Source organism: Callithrix jacchus, chromosome 2, assembly GCF_049354715.1.
Source record: "Callithrix jacchus isolate 240 chromosome 2, calJac240_pri, whole genome shotgun sequence".
In the NCBI taxonomy this organism is placed as follows: Eukaryota; Metazoa; Chordata; class Mammalia; order Primates; family Cebidae; genus Callithrix; species Callithrix jacchus.
This window is the reverse complement of record NC_133503.1, coordinates 131,760,966-131,779,801: the sequence shown is the minus strand read 5'-3', so window position 1 is coordinate 131,779,801 and position 18,836 is coordinate 131,760,966. Positions and strand designations below refer to the sequence as shown.

General features: G+C 43.9%; 1 non-coding gene across 1 annotated transcript; it reads left to right on the top strand.

Moving 5' to 3' along the window:
* Positions 1-2,960: 2,960 nt before the first annotated feature.
* LOC118151950 (small nucleolar RNA SNORA18) lies at positions 2,961-3,090 on the top strand. The gene has a single exon (XR_004740342.1). It is a non-coding gene; the product is annotated as a small nucleolar RNA SNORA18 (small nucleolar RNA).
* Positions 3,091-18,836: the final 15,746 nt, after the last annotated feature.

Here is an 18,836-nt window from a genome sequence, read left to right as displayed (position 1 = left end):
CCACCACGCCCGACCTTCCCTTTTTATGCCAAAATGATGGGATACACTTATGTGGTTACTTGCATCACCACCAAAGAAAAATTCCAGGCAGAATGGAAGGGCTCATTCCTTTAAAAATAAGAACAATCTCAAACATACCAAGAAGCATAAAAGATAATATGATAAACACCCGTATACTCAATACCCAGATTTAACCAATGTAAATATTTGGAAATCTCTTCTCTTCCCTCCACAATCCTATTCATTTCCTTTGCTTCTCAGAGGAAAAACTATTTGGATCTCGGTATGTGTTGTGCCCTTTAATTTGAAAATATTTTTACAGGGAAGAAGTTTATTCATATAGCCCTTAACTCTTTTGCAATCATTAAAAAATATATTTTAAAAAGACAAAAAAACAAACCAACAACAACAAAAGAGAACTGGGCGCGTGGCTCATGCCTTTAACCCCAGCACTTTGGGAGGCTGAGGTGGGAGAATCCCTTGAGCCTAAGAGTTTGAGACCAGCCTAGGCAACATGATGAGGCCCCTGTCTATACAAAAATAAAATAAAATTTTTTTATTTTCTTTTTTTTAGAGATGGGGGGGTGTCACCATGTTGGCCAGGCTGGTCTTGAACTCCTAACCTCAGGTGATCCACCCATCTCAGCCTCTCAAAGTGCTTGGATTACAGGTGTGAGCCACAGCACCCAGCCTTTTTTTTCTTTCCTTTACCTTGTCTCTGAGAACCAAAAATAAAAATAAAATTAGCACCTGGCCAACATGGTGAAACCTCGTCTCTACTAAAAACACAAAAATTATTCAGGCATGGTGGTGGGCGCCTGTTGTCTCAGCTACTCAGGAGGCTGAGGCACAAGAATCGCTTGAGTCTAGGAGGCAGAGATTGCAGTGAGCCAAGATAATGCCATTGCACTCCAGCCTGGGCGACAGAGGGAGACGCTGTCTCAAAAAATAAAAAAAAGCCAAGCATGGTGGCATGTACCTGTAGTCCCAACTGCTCCAGCAGGCTGCAGTGGGAGGACCGCTTGAGCCCAGATGGTTGAGTCTACAGTGAGCTATGATCAAGACCACTACACTCCAGACTGGGTGACAGTTAGAGGCCCTGTCTCCGAAATAAAAAAAAAGAAAGAACAATATTTTTACCATGTAAGTCTCCATGTAAGTATAAATCCATAAATAAATATAGAATGCCATTTTATTTTAAAACTGAAAGAGATAGCATCATAATGTATATACCATACTGCAACTTTTTTTCTCATGTAACATTGCTTTTGAAATACATCCAGGTTAACAAATGTAGTCGTAATTAATTTTGTTTCAATGGCCACATGGTATTTTTTTTTTTATACTAGGGACTGGCTTTACCATGTTGCCCAGGCTAGTCTCAAACACCCGGGCTCAAATGATTTGGCTGCCTTGGCCTCCCAAAGTGCTGGGATTACAGCTGGGTTTTTTTTGTTGTTGTTGTTGTTATTGTTTGTTTGTTTGCTTTTTGAGACGGAGTCTTGCTCTGTCGCCCAGGCTGGATGGAGTAGAGTGGCACGATCTTGGCTTGCTACAACCTCCTCCTCCGGGTTCAAGCAATTCTCCCTGCCTCAGCCTTCCGAGTAGCTGGGATTACAGGCGCCCACCATCACACCCACTCATATTTGTAGAAACAGGGTTTCGCCATGTTGGCCAGACTGGTCTCAAACTCCTGACCTCAGGTGATCCACCTGCCTTGGTGGGATTACCAAAGTGCTGGGATTATAGGTGGGAGCCACCATCCCAGCCTGTTTTTTAATTATTACTTTTTTTTATAAAGTATTTTAAAAATACAAAAGATAAAATATTCTGATGAATACTCAGATACTCAACACCTAACTTCATCATCTATTACAATTCTGCTGTGTAGTGCCATATTAATTCAGATTTTAGTTTTTTTCTTTCTCTTTCCCCAAATAGAGATTTTGTTTTTGTTTTTGTTTTTGAGACAGAGTCTCAGTCCGTCACCAGGCGCCAGGCTGGGGTGCAATGGCACGATCTTGGCTCACTGCAACCTCCGTCTCCTGGGTTCAGGCAATTCTCCTGCCTCAGCCTCCTGAGTAGCTGGGATTACAGGCACGCGCCACCATGCCCAGCTAATTTTTGTATTTTTAGGAGAGACAGAGTTTCACCATGTTGGCCAGGATGGTCTCAGTCTCCTGACCTTGTGATCCGCCTGCCTCGGCCTCCCAAAGTGCTGGGATTATAGGCGTGAGCCCCCGTGCCTGGCCGAGATTTTGTTTTTAAAGAAACAACATTTACAGATATAGTTGTGGCCCCTGAATCCCTTACCCTGAGCCCAGTCCTCACCCTTCCTTTGCAGACACTATGAGGAATTCAGTGTTTAAAATTTCTGTGAATATTTTTTCTATGAATATTTTAATATTTTTCTTACTTTTTTATCTATACACAATATATAGTTGTGCTTCAAATATTTTAAAATTTTATAGAAATAATATATATGCCTCTTTTTTTTTTTCCTGAGATGGGGTCTCCCTGTGTTTTCCAGGCTGGTCTCAAACTCTTGAGTTCAAGGGATCATCCCTCCTCAGCCTCTCAACAGTGTTGAGATTACATGCATGAGCCACCATGCCCAGCCTACATGCTTTTTTCTGTGTGTGTGTTTGTGTGTGTGGCAAATTTAGTTTTTCATGGATGTCTTATTAGTTCGTTCATTTTCTTTTTTTTTTTTTTTTAAGATGGAGTTTCACCATATTGGTCAGGTTGATCTTGAACTCCTGACCTCGTGATCCACCCGCCTGGGCCTCCCAAAGTGCTTGGATTACAGGCGTGAGCCACTGCACCCAGCCAGTTCATTCATTTTCATTTCTGAATTTTTTTTTATTGTAGGGACTATCCTAAATACAGTTATTGATTACTATATGATAAAAATCGAGGTTGTTTCCAGATTTTCACTATCATAAATAATATTACTATTGGTTGAGGTCTATCTCAATGGAGATTTTCCTATAGCTGCATGTCGTTGTAAACTCCTCATAAATTAACTGTGGTTTTGCTTAACTCACAGGACTATTTGTTAGATTTGTGGGAAAGAACTGTAAGACAGTTGCTAAAAATATGAAAGACCTAATAATTTCTCTTTTACTGTAGATACTGGCATATTCCACAGATCTGTACTATTATTCTTGAGTGTGACAGCTTAGAAATGAATATGATTGAACATATCATGTTTAGAGAGGGTGTCAAATTGAGAACCAGGCAGATTCACCTACTCTAAAAACGACCCTAAAGTAAATTGGTCGTAGAAATTAGATTCCAGGCTGAGTACAGCAGCTCACACCTATAATCCCAGCACTTTGGGAGGCTAAAGAGGGCAGATTATGAGATCAAGAGATCGAGACCATCCTGGCTAACACGGTGAAACCCCATCTCTACTAAAAATACAAAAAAAAAAAATTAGCTGGGTATGGTGGCACGTGCCTGTAGTCCCAGCTACTCGGGAGGCCAAGGCAGAAGAATCATTTGAACCCAGGAGGCAGAGGTTGCAGTGAGCAGAGATCATGCCACTGTGCTCCAGCCTGGGGGACAGAGCGAGACTCCATCTCAAAAAATAAAGAAAGAAATTAGATCCCAAAGATTCTTGATTTTTCCATAGGTGAATTTTGAAGCCTTCATGAATATATCCATATAAAAAGGAGATGGAAGAAGTCAAAATAAAAGAATTATGGCCTCACAGGATGACTGGATTAAGCATTACTTCTATTAAAAAGGGCAATTTGAAGATAAATCTATTGAAGATAACTTTTGACTCTAGCTCTTTAGAGGAACTAAAGGGACCTTGATGGACAGTGGAAGGAATCACAACATCAAATTTCTTGAATAAAAATTTATTGACTTAATAATAATAATATTACTATGAACCTTATGGCAGACATGGAGAGGCACAGCCAAGATCCTCTTTCAAGGAAAGTGTTATTGCCTCAACACCTCAACTGCTGACAGTACTGTCAGTGTACAATATTGATTCAGCTTTCAGTCCCTTTAGAGGATCACTTCAGTTTCACCTAACGCTGACCCTTCCAAGGACAACCCACATCCCATAACTGGGCAAATGCATAAACACCTGGCCCATTGTAGGAGCCGCTTAGCTCCACAGCTGCTTATAGAGTCAGGGCTTTTGGGCCCCCATCACAGCATGGTGTGTTCATCTTCCCTCTTCGCTCCCTCCCATTCTTTTCCACAAAAGGCACACTCTAGTAAACGACCTGCCCGTTAAACTCTGTAAATGTTAACAGACTTACAGAGAAAATATGATTATCTCAATATATGGTACAAGCTACTCTGTGGGAGAGAGAGGCCATATGGAGGAGTACAGAAGCCCCAGAAACGTGAGTAAAGAAGCCATATTGGATGTCCAACCTGGTCAAGCCCCAAGTGAGAACCACCCAAGCAAGCCCAGTTCCACCCAAGCAAGCCCAGAACCACTGAGCAAGCCCTACAGAGACAAGAAAGATGATAATAAATCATTGTTTTTGCATCATTTTAAATCTTAGGACGGCCTGTTACAAAGTAGTATATGAGAACCCTAGAATAGAAGAAAACAGCCTAGGCAACATGGCAAAACCCCATCTCTACAAAAAATACAAAGATTAGCCAGGCCTGGTGGTGCACACCTGTAGTCCCAGATACTAGGAAGGCTGAGATCAGAGAACTGCTTGAGCCCAGGAGGTTGAGGCTGCAGTGGGCTGTGTTCGAGCCACTCCACTCCAGCCTGGAAGACAAGACACTGTCTCAACAACAATAAAAAAAGAATAGAAGAAAAACGTTCTGGCCAGGTGTGGTGGCTCTTGCCGGTAATCCCACACTTTGGGAGGACGAGGTGGGCAGATCACTTGAGGCCAAGAGTTCCAGATGAGCCTCGGCAACATGGGGAAAACCTGTCTTTACAAAAAAACAAACAAAACACACACACACACACAGAAAGAAGTAGAAAACTTTAATATATATAGCTACCAAAAACTATCTATGACAAATATCTTAAGAATGATACATTTGTAGAATTATTCTCATGAATGTCCAGAAGACTAACAAACACCAGAAGTGGTCCTAATCAACATTGTGTTGGAGGCTTTGGCTATAAGACCTGGGGGCAGAATAATACTCCCATCACAAGACGTAGGTGTGCTTATCTCTGAAACCTGTGAATATGCGAAGTTAATTAGCAAAGGGAGAAAGGAGAATGAAGGTTACAGATGGTATTAACATTGCTAATCATCTGACCTGAAAATACCTTATCTGTGGCTACTCTGGCACATTGCTTAGGCTTAGCCCTTCTCAGAAAGAAGCAGTACCTCTGCTGTTATGCAGATCACTTGAGGTCAGAGTTTGAGACCAGCCTGGCCAACGTGGCTAAACCCCATCTATACTAAAAATACAAAAATTATCCAGGTGTGGTGGTGCATGCCTGTTAACCCAGCTACTTAGGAGGCTGAGGAAGTAAAATACGTTGAACCTGGGAGGCAGAGTTTGCAGTGAGCCAAGACTGCACCATTGCACTCCAGCCTGGGTGATGGAATGCAACTATATCTCAAAAAAATAATAAAAATAAAAATAGAGCATCCTGCACTATCCAGGTGGGACTAATGTAATCACAGGGTCCTTAGAAATGGAATAGGGAGCTGGGCATGATAGTGTGTGCCTGTAGTCCCAGCTACTCAGGAGGCTGAGGCTGAGCCTGGAGGATCGCTTGAGTCAAGGAGTTCTGGGCTGTAGTGCGCTATGCCGATAGGATGTCCGCACTAAGTTCCGCATCAGTATGGTGACCTCCTGGGAACAGGGGACCCCCAGGTTGCCTAAGGTGGGGTGAACCGGCCCAGGTCGGAAATGGAGCCGGTCAAAACTCCCGTGCTGATCAGTAGTGGGATAGTGCCTGTGAATAGCCACTGCACTTCAGCCTTAGCGACATAAGGAGACCCCGTCTCACTAAAAAAAAAAATTAAAAATATATATAAAAAAATAAAAAATAAAGAAATGGAATAGGGAGGCAGAAGTCGAGAGTGAGAGAAAGAGATGTGGTAATAGATGTAGGGTCTGTCCTGAGAAAGAGTGTTGTACTGAGAAAAGAACTTCACTCACTGTTGCTGGCTTAGAAGATGAAGGAAGGAGGCCACAAGCCAGGGAGTATGGGGAGCATCTGGAAGCTAGGGAGAGCATGGAAATGGATTCTGCCCTAGAGCCTCCAGAAAGAATGTACCCCTTCAGACACCTTGGTTTTAGCCCAGTAAGGCTCATTTCAGACTTCTGAACTCTAGAACTTTAATAAGTTTGAGTTTTAAGTCTTTAAGTTTGTGGTAATTTGTTAAAGCAGCTATCAATCTCTAACACAGTGAGAGCACAGTGTGGGAGGGGAAAAACATAACATAATAAAATAAAATAAAAATAAAACTCTAACACAAAACCATATATGTATTTCCACCAAGGTGGTGACAAAAAAAGAAAAAAAAAAACAAAAAAACATATATTTTGGTTGGGTGCCATGCTCATGCCTATAATCCCAGCACTTTGGGAGGGCAAGGCGGGTGGATCACTTGAGGTCAGGAGTTCAAAACTAGCCTGACCAACATGGCAAAACCCTGTCTTTACTACAAATACAAAAATTAGCTGAGCATGGTGATGGGTGCCTATAATCCCAGCCACTAGGGAGGCTGAGGCAGGAGACCCATTTTAACACGGGAGGCAGAGGTTGCAGTGAGCCAGGATGACGCCACTGCACTTCAGCCTGGGCAACAGAGTGAGACTCCATTTGAAAAACAAAAACAAAAACAAATGCTGGGTGTGGTGGCTCACGCCTGTAATCCCAGCACTTTGGGAGGCCAAGGCCTGCAGATCACCTGAGGTTGGGAGTTGGAGACCAGCCTGACCAAGATGACCATCTTAGTAGAGATGACCATCTCTACTGAAAATACAAAATTAGCCTGGTGTGGTGGTACATGCCTGTAGTCCCAGCTACTTGGGAGGCTGAGGCAGGAGAATCACTTGAACCCAGGAGGCGGAGGTTGCAGTAAGCTGAGATTGCACCATTGCATTCCAGCCTGGGCAACAAGAGTGAAACTCCATCTCAAAACAAAACAAAACAAAACAAATACCCTATATAAATAGTCATATAATATATATAATAAGGGATATAATGATTAAAAAGTAAAATGTGCACTTGGGGACATGTATATTATTCTTTTTCTCAAAAATACTTTTTAGAAATGCAGTTGCTATTCCAGGTTCTGTAATTGCCAGATGGGTTCCTCTTGCCCAATGCACAGATAAAATGAATTCACTGCAGTAGAGAAAGAGTTAAATTGACATAAGACTAACACATGGGAGAACTGGGGTTCTCACTCAAATCAGTCTCCCCAAAGGCTTGAAGGTTAGAGTTTTTATGGACAATTTGGTGGCAGGGGCTAGGGAATGGGTGTTGCTGATTGGTTGGGGATGGAAATCATAGGGGTTTGGAGAGTGGTCTTGTGTTGTGTCTGCCTCTGGATGGGGCCACAGAACTGGCTGAGTCATGAGTCACTAGGGCAGGCAGGGTCATGTCTGAAAAATATCTCACAAAACCCATCTTAGGTTCTACAATAGTGATGTTATCTATAGGAACAATTGGGGAAGTGACAAATCTTGTGACCTCTGACCACATGACTCCTGAGCAGTAAGGAATTACAGAAACTACAGAAACTATCTCTATTTTGTAATCTCTGGAGAAATGACTCCTGAGCATTAAGAGACTGTAGATACTATACCTATCTTGTGACCTCTGTCTACATGAATCCTGATCAGTTAGGGATTATAGAAACTATACTTACATTTTATCAGAGTTTAGCCCTTCCCATAATCCTATTCTTGTGACCTTTCATTAGTCTTACAAAGGCGGTTGTCAGTCCCTAAGCAAGGAGGGAGGGAGAGACTATTTATCATCCTGCTTTCAAATTAAACTACAAATTCCTCCCAAAGTTAGCTTGAGCTATGCGCAGGAATGACCAAGGATAGCTTGGAGGTCAGAAGTAAGATGAGTCAGCTATGTCAGATTTCTCTTACTGTCATAATTTTACAAAGATGCTTTCATCATCTTTAAAAAAAAAAAAAAAAAGGCCAGGCACGGTGGCTCACACCTGTAATCCTGGCACTTTGGGAGGCCGAGGTGGGTGAATCACCTGAGGTCAGGAGTTCAAGACCAGCCTTGCCATCATGGTGAAACCCCATCTTTAAAAAAAAAAAAAAAAAAAAAAAAAAAAAAAGGTGCTTTCAGTTCTGTTTTTGTTTTTTTTAGACAGAATCTTACTCTGTTGCCAGGCTGGAGTGCAGTGGCCCTATCTTGGCTCATTGCAACCTCTGCCTCCCAAGTTCAAGCAACTCTCCTGCCTCAACCTCTAGAGTAGCTGGGACTACAGGTGTGTGCCACCACACCCCGATAATTTTTTTGTTTGTTTTTTTAGTAGAGACAGGGATTCACCATATTGGCCAGGATGGTCTCTATCTCTTGACTTTGTGATCCACCCGCCTCAGCCTCCCAAAGTGCAGGGATTACAGGCGTGAGCCACTGCACCCGGCCCAAAGGTGCTTTCAGTTCTAAACTTTATTACGTTATATTCAGATTTTTGACATTAGGTAAGATGAATAAAGAAAGGAGTACTACCCAGTGAGGAAGCACTCAAACTCCATTTAGTATTTAGCTTAGAATTTGAAAAATTATTTCAAACAACATAATGAAGCCGCACCCTGAAAATCTGCTTAGAAGATTCTGAAAGTCTATTTCTAAAAAAAACTATTTGTGGGCCAGGTGTGGTGGCTCTCGCCTGTAATCTAAGCACTTTGGAGGCCAAGGTGGGTGGATCACCTGAGGTCGGGAGTTCAGGACCAGCCTGACCAACATGGCGAAACCCTGTCTTTTTAAAAAATAAAAATAAAAAAGTTAAAAAATAAAAAAAAACCATTTGTGATAATCCACTCAGACTGAAGCGAATTACTAGAATGTGAACACCACATCCCTATTCATATTTGTATTCTCAGTGTGTCGTGAATCAGTGAATGAATAGTACCAAATCTTTTTAAAGCACAGATGGTGCTTGTGGCAGCTATGAGAACATTCCTTTTAGATCTCCCAGCATGACAGAGTGAGGGCCCTGACTGCTGCATTCCGAATCTACCACACTCCCCTAGGCTGCTCTCAGCCAATGATTAAGTACGACAGGGAAACAGGCAGGCCTGCTTCTGTAAGACTCAAAACTCAAAGAGGTAACTTTGCTCTGAGGACTCCCCACAGGCCTAGTGAAAACTTTCTTAGATTCTTCCCTTAAGATGCTTCTTACTGAAACTTCCTTTCCTCCCCGCCTCCTTCACATGTGTCTGACCTGGATCACCCTTGCTCTCCTCTTGTTCCAGCTTTCTTCTCATTTTCCTCCACAGGCATTCCCTGCCCCACTCACAAAATCTCTTGCACATCTGATCCCATTTGTGTATTTGCTGCTTGGAGGATTTTTTTTTTTCTTTGAGACCGGGTCTGGCTCTGTTGCCCAGGTTGAGTGCAGTGGCACAATCTTGGCTCACTGCAATCTCCACCTCCTGGGCTTAAGCCACCCTTTCACTTCAGCCTCCCAAGTTGCTGGGACTACAGGTGCACGCCACCAACTTTCCTTGCCTCATTTCTTTTTTCCTGTCTAGCCACTCGGGAGTTGAAAATAAGGATAATTGGCCATAATTGATATAATGTAAAATACCAAAAAGGGTAGTCATAGCAGATCAGGACATGAACTGCTCAGATTCCCCCTTCAAGAATTTGCTACCCAACTGCAAGGAGTGAGGTGAGCTGACAGTCCCCAGCCACAGGCACCTTCAGGATTAGCCTCAGCTTTTGAGGTGAGGTCACACACTTCTTGAGGGGGCCCACAGCCCACGATTGATTGTGACAAAGGTAGCTGAGATCACATGTTTCATGGGTTGGCTTGGGTCCTGGCCCAAGAGTGAGTCCAATGGTCAATGTGTTCTTTTCCATCATCCAGGGGATGATGAAACTTGTTACCAGGGTAGTCCTAGAAGCCTGAAAACAAGCAACTGTCCTCACAGAGACTTTAGTAAAATGCTTCCCATGATATAGGGAAGAGAAAGGGAGTAAACGGCTCAGGAAGTGAGAATGCTGGAATGGACAAATTACATGGGGCCAAAACAAGGTTTATGTTCTCCAAGAAAGCTCAAAGGACACACATTTACCAAGAGCATTAGTAATGTGTGAGTGGCAGGGGCCCCAGCATGGTGAAGAAGTTCAGGTGGCTCTCTGCAGGCCAGGGTTAATGGCCAGAGAAGCAGTAGCATAATTTGGCTCACTAATACCAATGGTGATGAAAAGACCTGAACAATAGAGGCCAGGTGGTAGCACTTCACCATCAAAAGCCAGATGGTCACAATGTCCACAGTTATGGTAATAGAAAACAGTATCCCTGGGGGCAAAATAGCTGGGCAGCCAACAGGCACTGCTTAATGTACATGATCAAAATAGAGCAAGAGTAGACTAGCTGGAGGTTGAGGGCAGTTACCCAAAAATATCTCTTTTGCCCAGTTTCTGTACCTAAATCAGTTTTCAGTTTTCAGATCTAGTGCCCATTGCTTTAAGAGATGGCCAGATCCCAGTACAAAGAACCCTGTAATACATACTGATTTCTCCAGTTCTTCCATAGAAGATGTGAGTGACTGTTCACTGGAGTGAGGGATTTACTTCAACATTCCAAGGACTTCTGGAGACAGGGTCCAAGTTGACACAGATACCCAATGACTGGAAACTTCATCATGGTCTCTGTGTTAGAGTGGGGGCCTACAGGGGCCAGTAAATGAAGCCCTGACCCAAGAGTGAGTCCAGTGGTCTATGAAATCACCTGGCCGGGTGTGGTGGCTCACACCTGTACTCCAAGCACTTTGGAGGCCAAGGCGGACGGATCACCTGAGGTTGGGAGTTCAAGACCAGCCTGACCAACATGGTAAAACCCCATCTTTAAAAAAAAGAAGAAGAAAGAAATCACCTGGTGGCTGGGCACGGTGGCTCACGCCTTAATCCTACCACTTTAGGAGGCCAAGGTGGGAGGATCACCTGAGGTTAGGAGTTCGAGACCAGCCTGGCCAACATGGTGAAACACTGTCTCTATTAAAAATACAAAAAATTAGCTGGGCATGTTGGCACATGCCTGTAATGCCAGCTACTCGGGAGGGTGAGGCAGGAGAATCGCTTGAAGCTGGGAGGCAGAGGTTGCGGTAAGCCGAGATCATGCCATTGCACTCCAGCCTGGGCAACAAGATCGAAACTGCGTCACAAAAAAAAAGAAAAAAAGAAACCACCTGGTGAATATTTCCCTGGTCCCCAAATATACCATTGGGATTGACACTGAGGCAGAGTAACCCACAGACTGTACGTGTTGGTGGGGGCTATCATAGTGGGGAAGGTCCAATAGAAGCCTCCCAAACTGCCTCCTTCCCACCAAGATAGTGAGTCAAAACCAGTATAATCCTGGAGAAAGATGGCAGAAATTAGGGTCACTCTTTTTTTTTTTTTTTGAGACAGTTTCACTCTTGTTACCCAGGCTGGAGTGCAATGGCATGATCTCGGCTCACCACAACATCCGCCTCCTGGGTTCAGGCAATTTTCCTGCCTCAGCCTCCTGAGTAGCTTGGACTACAGGCACGCGCCACCATGCCCAGCTAATTTTTTATATTTTTAGTAGAGACGGGGTTTCACCATGTTGTCCAGAATGGTCTTGATCTCTTGACCTCGTGATCCACCCACCTCGGCCTCCCAAAGTGCTGGGATTATAGGATTGAGCCACCACGCCCGGCCGGGTCACTCTTAAAGATGCAGACATGCTGGTCCCTATTTGCTGGTCTGGTCCTTGCAAATATCAGATGGATCTTGGAGACAAATGTTCAACCAAGAAATAGCCCTGATCACAGCTGCTTCACCAGATGTGGTGTCTTTGCTAAAACAGATAATACAATCTCTGGTACACAGTATGCAGCCATTGATTTGGCAAATGTGTTCTTTCCTATCTCGGTTAGGAAAGATCAGAAACAATGTGCTCCAGGGCCATGTTAACTCTTTGGCCATCTGTCATAATATAGCCTGAAGACATTAGGACCATCTGGACATATTGCAGAATATCATGTTGATTCATTCATTACATTGAGGACATCATGCTGAACAGGCCAGGATAATTAAGAGGATACTAACATGCTGGAAATGCTGGTAAGGCACATGCGCACAAGAGCGAGATAAACCCTACAAAAATTAGGTACTTGCTACCTCGGTAAAGTTTCTGCACATCTTGTGGTCAAGATATTCCTTTAATAGTAAAGGATAGGCCTGTGTGTTATTGCCACTGCCACTGTTGTCACAGTGGTTGCACTGAGCTCTGTGTTTTCTAGAATTGGCTCTGTGCCTTCCCTGCCACCACCCTGAAGTGGATGTTCAAGGAGGACTCACTAGAACACAGATACGTGGAGTTCCTGAAGATCAGAGTGAAATATCTTGATGAGGTTCCAGTGAGTGCAGGAAAAAATGGTCTCAGGTGCCCAGATTTTTGTTATTGACAAACAGAAGAACTGACAGCTGTTCAGTTCCATCTGTGGCTCAGTTCATGTGAATCATCAGGAAAAGAATCCATCTTCCTTCTGAATTCTTTCTGTTTGTGGAAAAAAGAGTCCCACAGTCCAGCCTAACTATAGGAGAGCTTTACAAGAAGGAAAAAGATACAGATGGAATCTTGTATGTGGCCTCTAGTGGAGAGAACACTTTTGGCTTTTGAGGCCCATTGCTGGGCTAGGTGCACCCTTATTGCTTATGTATCTTGTAAATGTCCTAGCACTTTGAAAAGCCAAGGCAGAAGGATGGCTTAAATTCAGGGGTTTGGGACCAGCCTGGGAAACATAAGGAGACTCCTGTCTCTACAAAAAAAAAAGGGCTGAGTGTGGTGGTGCATACCTATGGTCCCAAGCTACTCAGGACGTTGAGGTGAAAGGATTATGCTGCAGTAAGCCAAGACTGCACTACTGTACTTCAGCCTGGGTGACAGAGCAAGATCCTATCTTAAAAAAAAGAAAAAAAAATTAGAAAAAAAAGAAAAAAGGGAGCACCAGCTGTGGCCATGAGGTCAATTGTGGCTATGGAGGCTGTAGTTTGCCCAATAACCTTCATTTTTTGTTTTCCCTCAGGAAGAGAGGCCTACCAGAACCCTAGAGGAGCTGCTTCCCAAGTATTTTTATGAAGCAGATCCATGTGGTACACAAGGTAAACTGTGGCAGTTGTGGAGATACCTCAATTAGAAGCCCCTTCTAGAAAGGAGTCACTCCTCAGCTGCAAGGAGTGTGGTAATTGGATAGTCCCCACATGTTAGTGTCTTCAGTGTCATCTTTAGGTTTTTATCCTATGCTTTTCTCAGGGTGGTCCCCAGCCAACGACTGAGCAAGGCCTGGCCGTATCCACACAATAAGGAACTTCGCTGTTTTTTTGTTTTGTTTTTTGAGATGGAGTTGTTGCCCAGGCTGGAGTACAATGATATGATGGCAGCTCAGTGCAACCTCTGCCTCCCAGGTTCAAGCAATTCTCCTGCCTCAGTCTCCCAAGTAGCTGGGATTACAGGCATGCGCCATTATGCCTGGCTAATTTTGTATTTTTAGTAGAGACAGAGTTTCTCCTGTTGGTCAGGCTGGTCTCGAACCCCAGACCACAGTTGATCTACTGCTTTGGCCTCCCAAAGTGCTAGCATTACAGGTGTAAGCCACAGTGCTCAGCTATGAGGAAGTTCTTTAAGGGAAGTTTTTGCCTTGGAGCTCCCTGTTGGATTAGCCCGCCCAATTCTGCCTCTGACCCTACTCTTTCACAGATGTTGCCCGCACACTTTTTTTTTCTCCCCCGAGACAGAGTCTGGCTCTGATGCCCAGGCTGAAGTGCAGCGGTGTGATTCTGGCTCACTGCAATTTCCACCTCCAGATTTAAGTGATTCTAGTGCCTTAGCCTCCCAACTAGTTGGGATTACAGGCATGAACCACCATGTCTGGCTAATTTTGTATTTTTAGTAGAAATGGGTTTCACCATGTTGGCCAGGCTGGTCTCAAACTCCTGACCTCAGGTGATCTGCCAGCCTTAGCCTCCCAAAGTGCTGTAATTACAGGTGTGAGCCACTGTGCCCAGCACCCCATACATTTTTTGCATTCTTGACTTCTCAGTGTCTGCTTCTGGGACAACCAACTGAGACACCAATGGATCTGCAATTGGGCCCCTGAACTTGAAGTTGCTCCCTGCTCCCACCCCTGGGATGTGTGACCTAACTAATCTGAACTGCTGTTTTCTCCTATATAAAGATGCTTATTCCTTGTATACCTGTATTTCGTGATTGTGAGGATAAAATGAACAGGTGTAAGAAAATGCTATGTGATTTGAAAACCACTATGAAAATTACCATAGTTTTTATGAACAGTACTAAAGAGTTAAAGCATTTTCTGAGTTTCCTAACAGTGCACAATAGTTCTAAAAACTTCAAATAGATAATAGTTTTCAAGCCCTTTGAAGGCTCGTATGGTGTATGTGGGGTTTTTCTGTAGTTTTGTTTATTCCCACGGAGTAACTTATACACTGAGAGATCTTGCTTGGCAATCAGATACAGACCTAAATAAAGAATTGCAGAGTACTATAGTAACCTATCACGGGAATTTTGGTTTGTTTCTTTTCATTTCGAGGATAACAACTACTAAGATAGCATGAACAAGAAACACTGAAACATCTCGTTGACAAAACACAGTGGCCAGTGTATTCAGAGGAAATATTTAACACCTGTGTAACCATGAACCAGTTTTCTCTAGCACTATTGTGATAAAATGTTATATGTGTGAATAAGTATTATAATTTTATTTTCTCTTAACACCATTTAATAAAATATTATAATTTCAATACACATGTACATAAAATTTTTTTTTTTTTAAGACGGAGTTTTACTCTTGTTACCCAGACTGGAGTGCAATGGCGTGATCTCGGCACAACGCAACCTCCACCTCCTGGGTTCAAGCAATTCTCCTGCCTCAGCCTCCTGAGTAGCTGGGACTACAGGCGCGCACCACCATGCCCAGCTAATTTTTGTATTTTTAGTAGAGACGGGCTTCATATTGTTGACCAGGATGGTCTCGATCTCTTGACCTCATGATCCACCTGCCTTGGCCTCCCAAATTGCTGGGATTATAGGCGTGAGCCACCGCGCCCAGCCATAAAATACTTCTTATAACATTATTTTTATTTATTTATTTTTGAGACAGAGTCTTGATATGTTGCCCAGGCTGGAGTGCAGTGGTGCAATCTCAGCTCACTGCCACCTCTGCCTCCCTGGTTCAAGTGATTCTCCTGTCTCAGCTTCCTGAGTAGCTGGGATTACAGGTGCCTGCTATCATGCCCAGCTAATTTTTATTTTTAGCAGAGATAGGGTTTCACTATGTTGGCCAGGCTGGTCTCAAACTGCTGACCTTAAGCAATCCACCCACCTTGGCCTCCCGAAGTGCTGGGATTACATATGTGAGCGTCCTCACCTGGCCTATTTATTTATTTTGAGACAGTCCCACTGTTGCCCAGGCTGGACTGCAATGGTGTGATCATGGCTCATTGCAGCCTTGACCTCCTGGGCTCAAGCAATCCTCCAACCTCAGCCTCCCAAATACTAAGACCACAGGTGCATACCACTATGCCCAGCTATTTTATTTATTTATTTTGAGATGGAGTTTTGCTCTTGTTACCCCAGCTGGAATGCAAAGGCACAATCTCAGCTCACCGCAACCTCTGCCTCCCAAGTTCAAGTGATTCTACTGCCTCAGCCACCCGAATAGCTGGGATTACAAGCATGTGCCACCACATCCAGCTAATTTTGTATTTTTAGTAGAGACAAGGTTTCTCCATGTTGGTCAGGATAGTCTCAAACTCCTGACCTGAGGTGATCTGCCCGCCTTGGCCTCCCAAAGTGCTGGGATTACAGGTGTGAACCACCACACCGGCCTATTTTATTTTTTTTGTAGATACAGGGTCTCCCCATATTGCCCAGGCTGGTCTCAAACTCTTGGGCTCAAACGATTCTCCTACCTTGGCCTCCCAAAGCATTTGGATTACAGGCATGAGTCACCGTGTCCAGCCATCCAGCCAACATATCATTATTATTTTTTTGAGAGGATGTCTTGCTCTGTCACCCAGGCCAGAGTGCAGTGGCGCGATCTCAGCGCACCACCACTTCCACCTCCCGGGTTCAAGTGATTCTCCTGCCTCAGCCTCCTAAGTAGCTGGGATTACAGGCGTGCACCACCACGCCCAGCTAATTTTTGTATTTTTAGTACAGACAGAGTTTGGCCATGTTGGCCAGGCTGGTCTTGAGCTTCTAACCTCATGATCCACTCATATCAGATTACAGGCGTGCGCCACCGAGCCTGGCCCTATTTTTTTTTAAATAATAATTTTTTTCGTCCTCTCTTCTGAAGGGAACTTGTAAACAAAGTTTTTTTTAACACTCATTCTCTGTATTCACAATTTTTTTTTTTTTTTAAGAGACGGGGCTTCACCATGTTGGCCAGACTGGTCTTGAACATCTGACCTCAGGTGATCTGCCAGCCTCGGCCTCCCAAAGTGTTGGGATTACAGGCGTGAGCCACCGCGCCCAGCCTGTATTCACAATTATATATAACGGGATCATGTCAGTAATGTTTTATCAGAAAAACTAACTTTTAGCAGTTGCTTTTTAGTAGAAAAGAGAAATTTTTCTATAATGTGCTATTTGCTTAGCTGGTAATTCAAACCTTTTTCCTTTTTCTTTTTTTTTTTTTTTTTTTCAGGTGGAGTCTCATTGTTGCCCAGGCTAGAGTACAGTGGTGCCATCTCAGCTCATTGCAACCTCCGCTTCGCAGGTTCAAGGGATTCTCCTGCCTCAGCCTCCCAAGTAGGTGAAATTACAGGTATGTGCCACCAGGCCCAGCTAATTTTTTATTTTTAGTACAGGCGGGGTTTCACCATGTTGACCAGGCTGGTCTTGAACTCCTGACCTCAACTGATCTGCCTGCCTCAACCTCCCAAAGTGCTGGGATACAGGCATCAGCCACCATGCCCAGCCCCGTAATTCAGATTTGAAATGGGTTTTCTCTCCTTCCTGCCTTTCAAAACTGTCTCTGACTTGCATTTGAGAGTTGACATAAACTCACAGTTAAAAACTTGGAAAATTTGTGGTTTCACACAAAGAACTGTACAAAATGTTAAAAACCAGCCAGGCTTGGTGGCTCACGCCTGTTATCCCAGCACTTTGGGAGGCTCAGACGGGCAGATCACCTGAGGACAGGCGTTCGAGACCAACATGGTGAAACCTCGTCTCCACTAAAAATACAAAAATTATAGTCTGGTGTGATGGCACACGCCTGTAATCCCCGCTACTCAGGAGGCTGAGGCAGGAGACTAGCCTGAAGCCTGGAGGCAGAGGTTACAGTGAGCCAACTTCATGCCACTGCAATCCAGTCTGGGCAACAGAGTGATAACTCCGTCTCAAAAAAAAAAAGTTAAAAACAAAAGTCATTTTGCACTTTGCCCATCCTGCCCAAAGTGCCTTTTGTTGAGGGGGACATGAAGCATCAAAGCAGATCTATATGTCTAAAGGTCTAAAATGTCTAAGTGACAGGGCTAAAATGTTTGGCTGCCTCTATAATCCTAGCACTTTGGGAGGCAGAGGCGGGCAGATCATCTGAGGTTAGGAGTTTGAGACCAGCTTGGCCAACATGAACAAACCTTGTCTCCAAGAAAACTACAAAAATTAGTCGGGCTTGGTGGTGTGTGCCTGTAATCCCAGCTACTTGGGAAGCTGAGGCTGAAGAATCGCTTGAACCCGGGAGGCAGAGGCTGCAGTGAGCTGAGATCGTGCCACTGGGCTCCAGCCTGGGTGACAGAGTGAGACTCTTGTTTCAAAAAAAATTTTTTGGGGGGGCTGTTTATTCAAATATTGGGACAATACTGACCCAAGTGTTGAAGCTTAGAGTTTAAGCTGGACAATACTGAACTAAGTTTGAAGCTTAGTACTGTTCTGTCATCTGAATAAACAGCTGTTTATTACTGAACCTAACAATAAAAGGTTAATCCAGATGGTTTTACATATACTTTAGAAATGTGAATAAAAGTAAAAGAACAACTAATTCCCATTGTGCTTTACTATGGTGCACAGTATCTGTGACTTGGATACTAATCGGAAAAAGAATGCCAACAACATAAACTGGATTATAAAGTCTACCAGGCAATTTTAATAATGTGTTTCATCACCATTTAGTAAGAAGAGCAGAGATTGATACGACTTTTTTTGTATACGCATTCTGGAAACTCCGATAATTGAATACAACTTCAAAAGGGCTAAAGCCCAGTGACCTCAAAATGAAGTTCACAGAACAGTACATAATGATGAAACCTGAAGCAATAAAACACCAATGGGGCCCCGCGCGGTGGCTCACACCTGTAATCCCAACACTTTTGAGGCTGAGGCGGGCAGATCAGGAGGACAAGGGATCAACACAACCATGCCAGCGTGGTGAAACCCCGTCTCTATTAAAAATACAAACATTAGCTGGGCATGGTGGCGCGCGCCTGTAGTCCCAGCTACTCGGGAGGCTGAGGCAAGAGAATCGCTTGAACCCGGAGGCGGAGGTTGCAGTGAGGCGAGATCGAGCCACTGCACTCCAGCCTGAAGACAGAGCGAGACTCCGTCTCAAAAAAACAAAAAAAACAAAAAAAAGGACTGAAATGTAAATATTCACGCTCAGGATATGGCATTTTC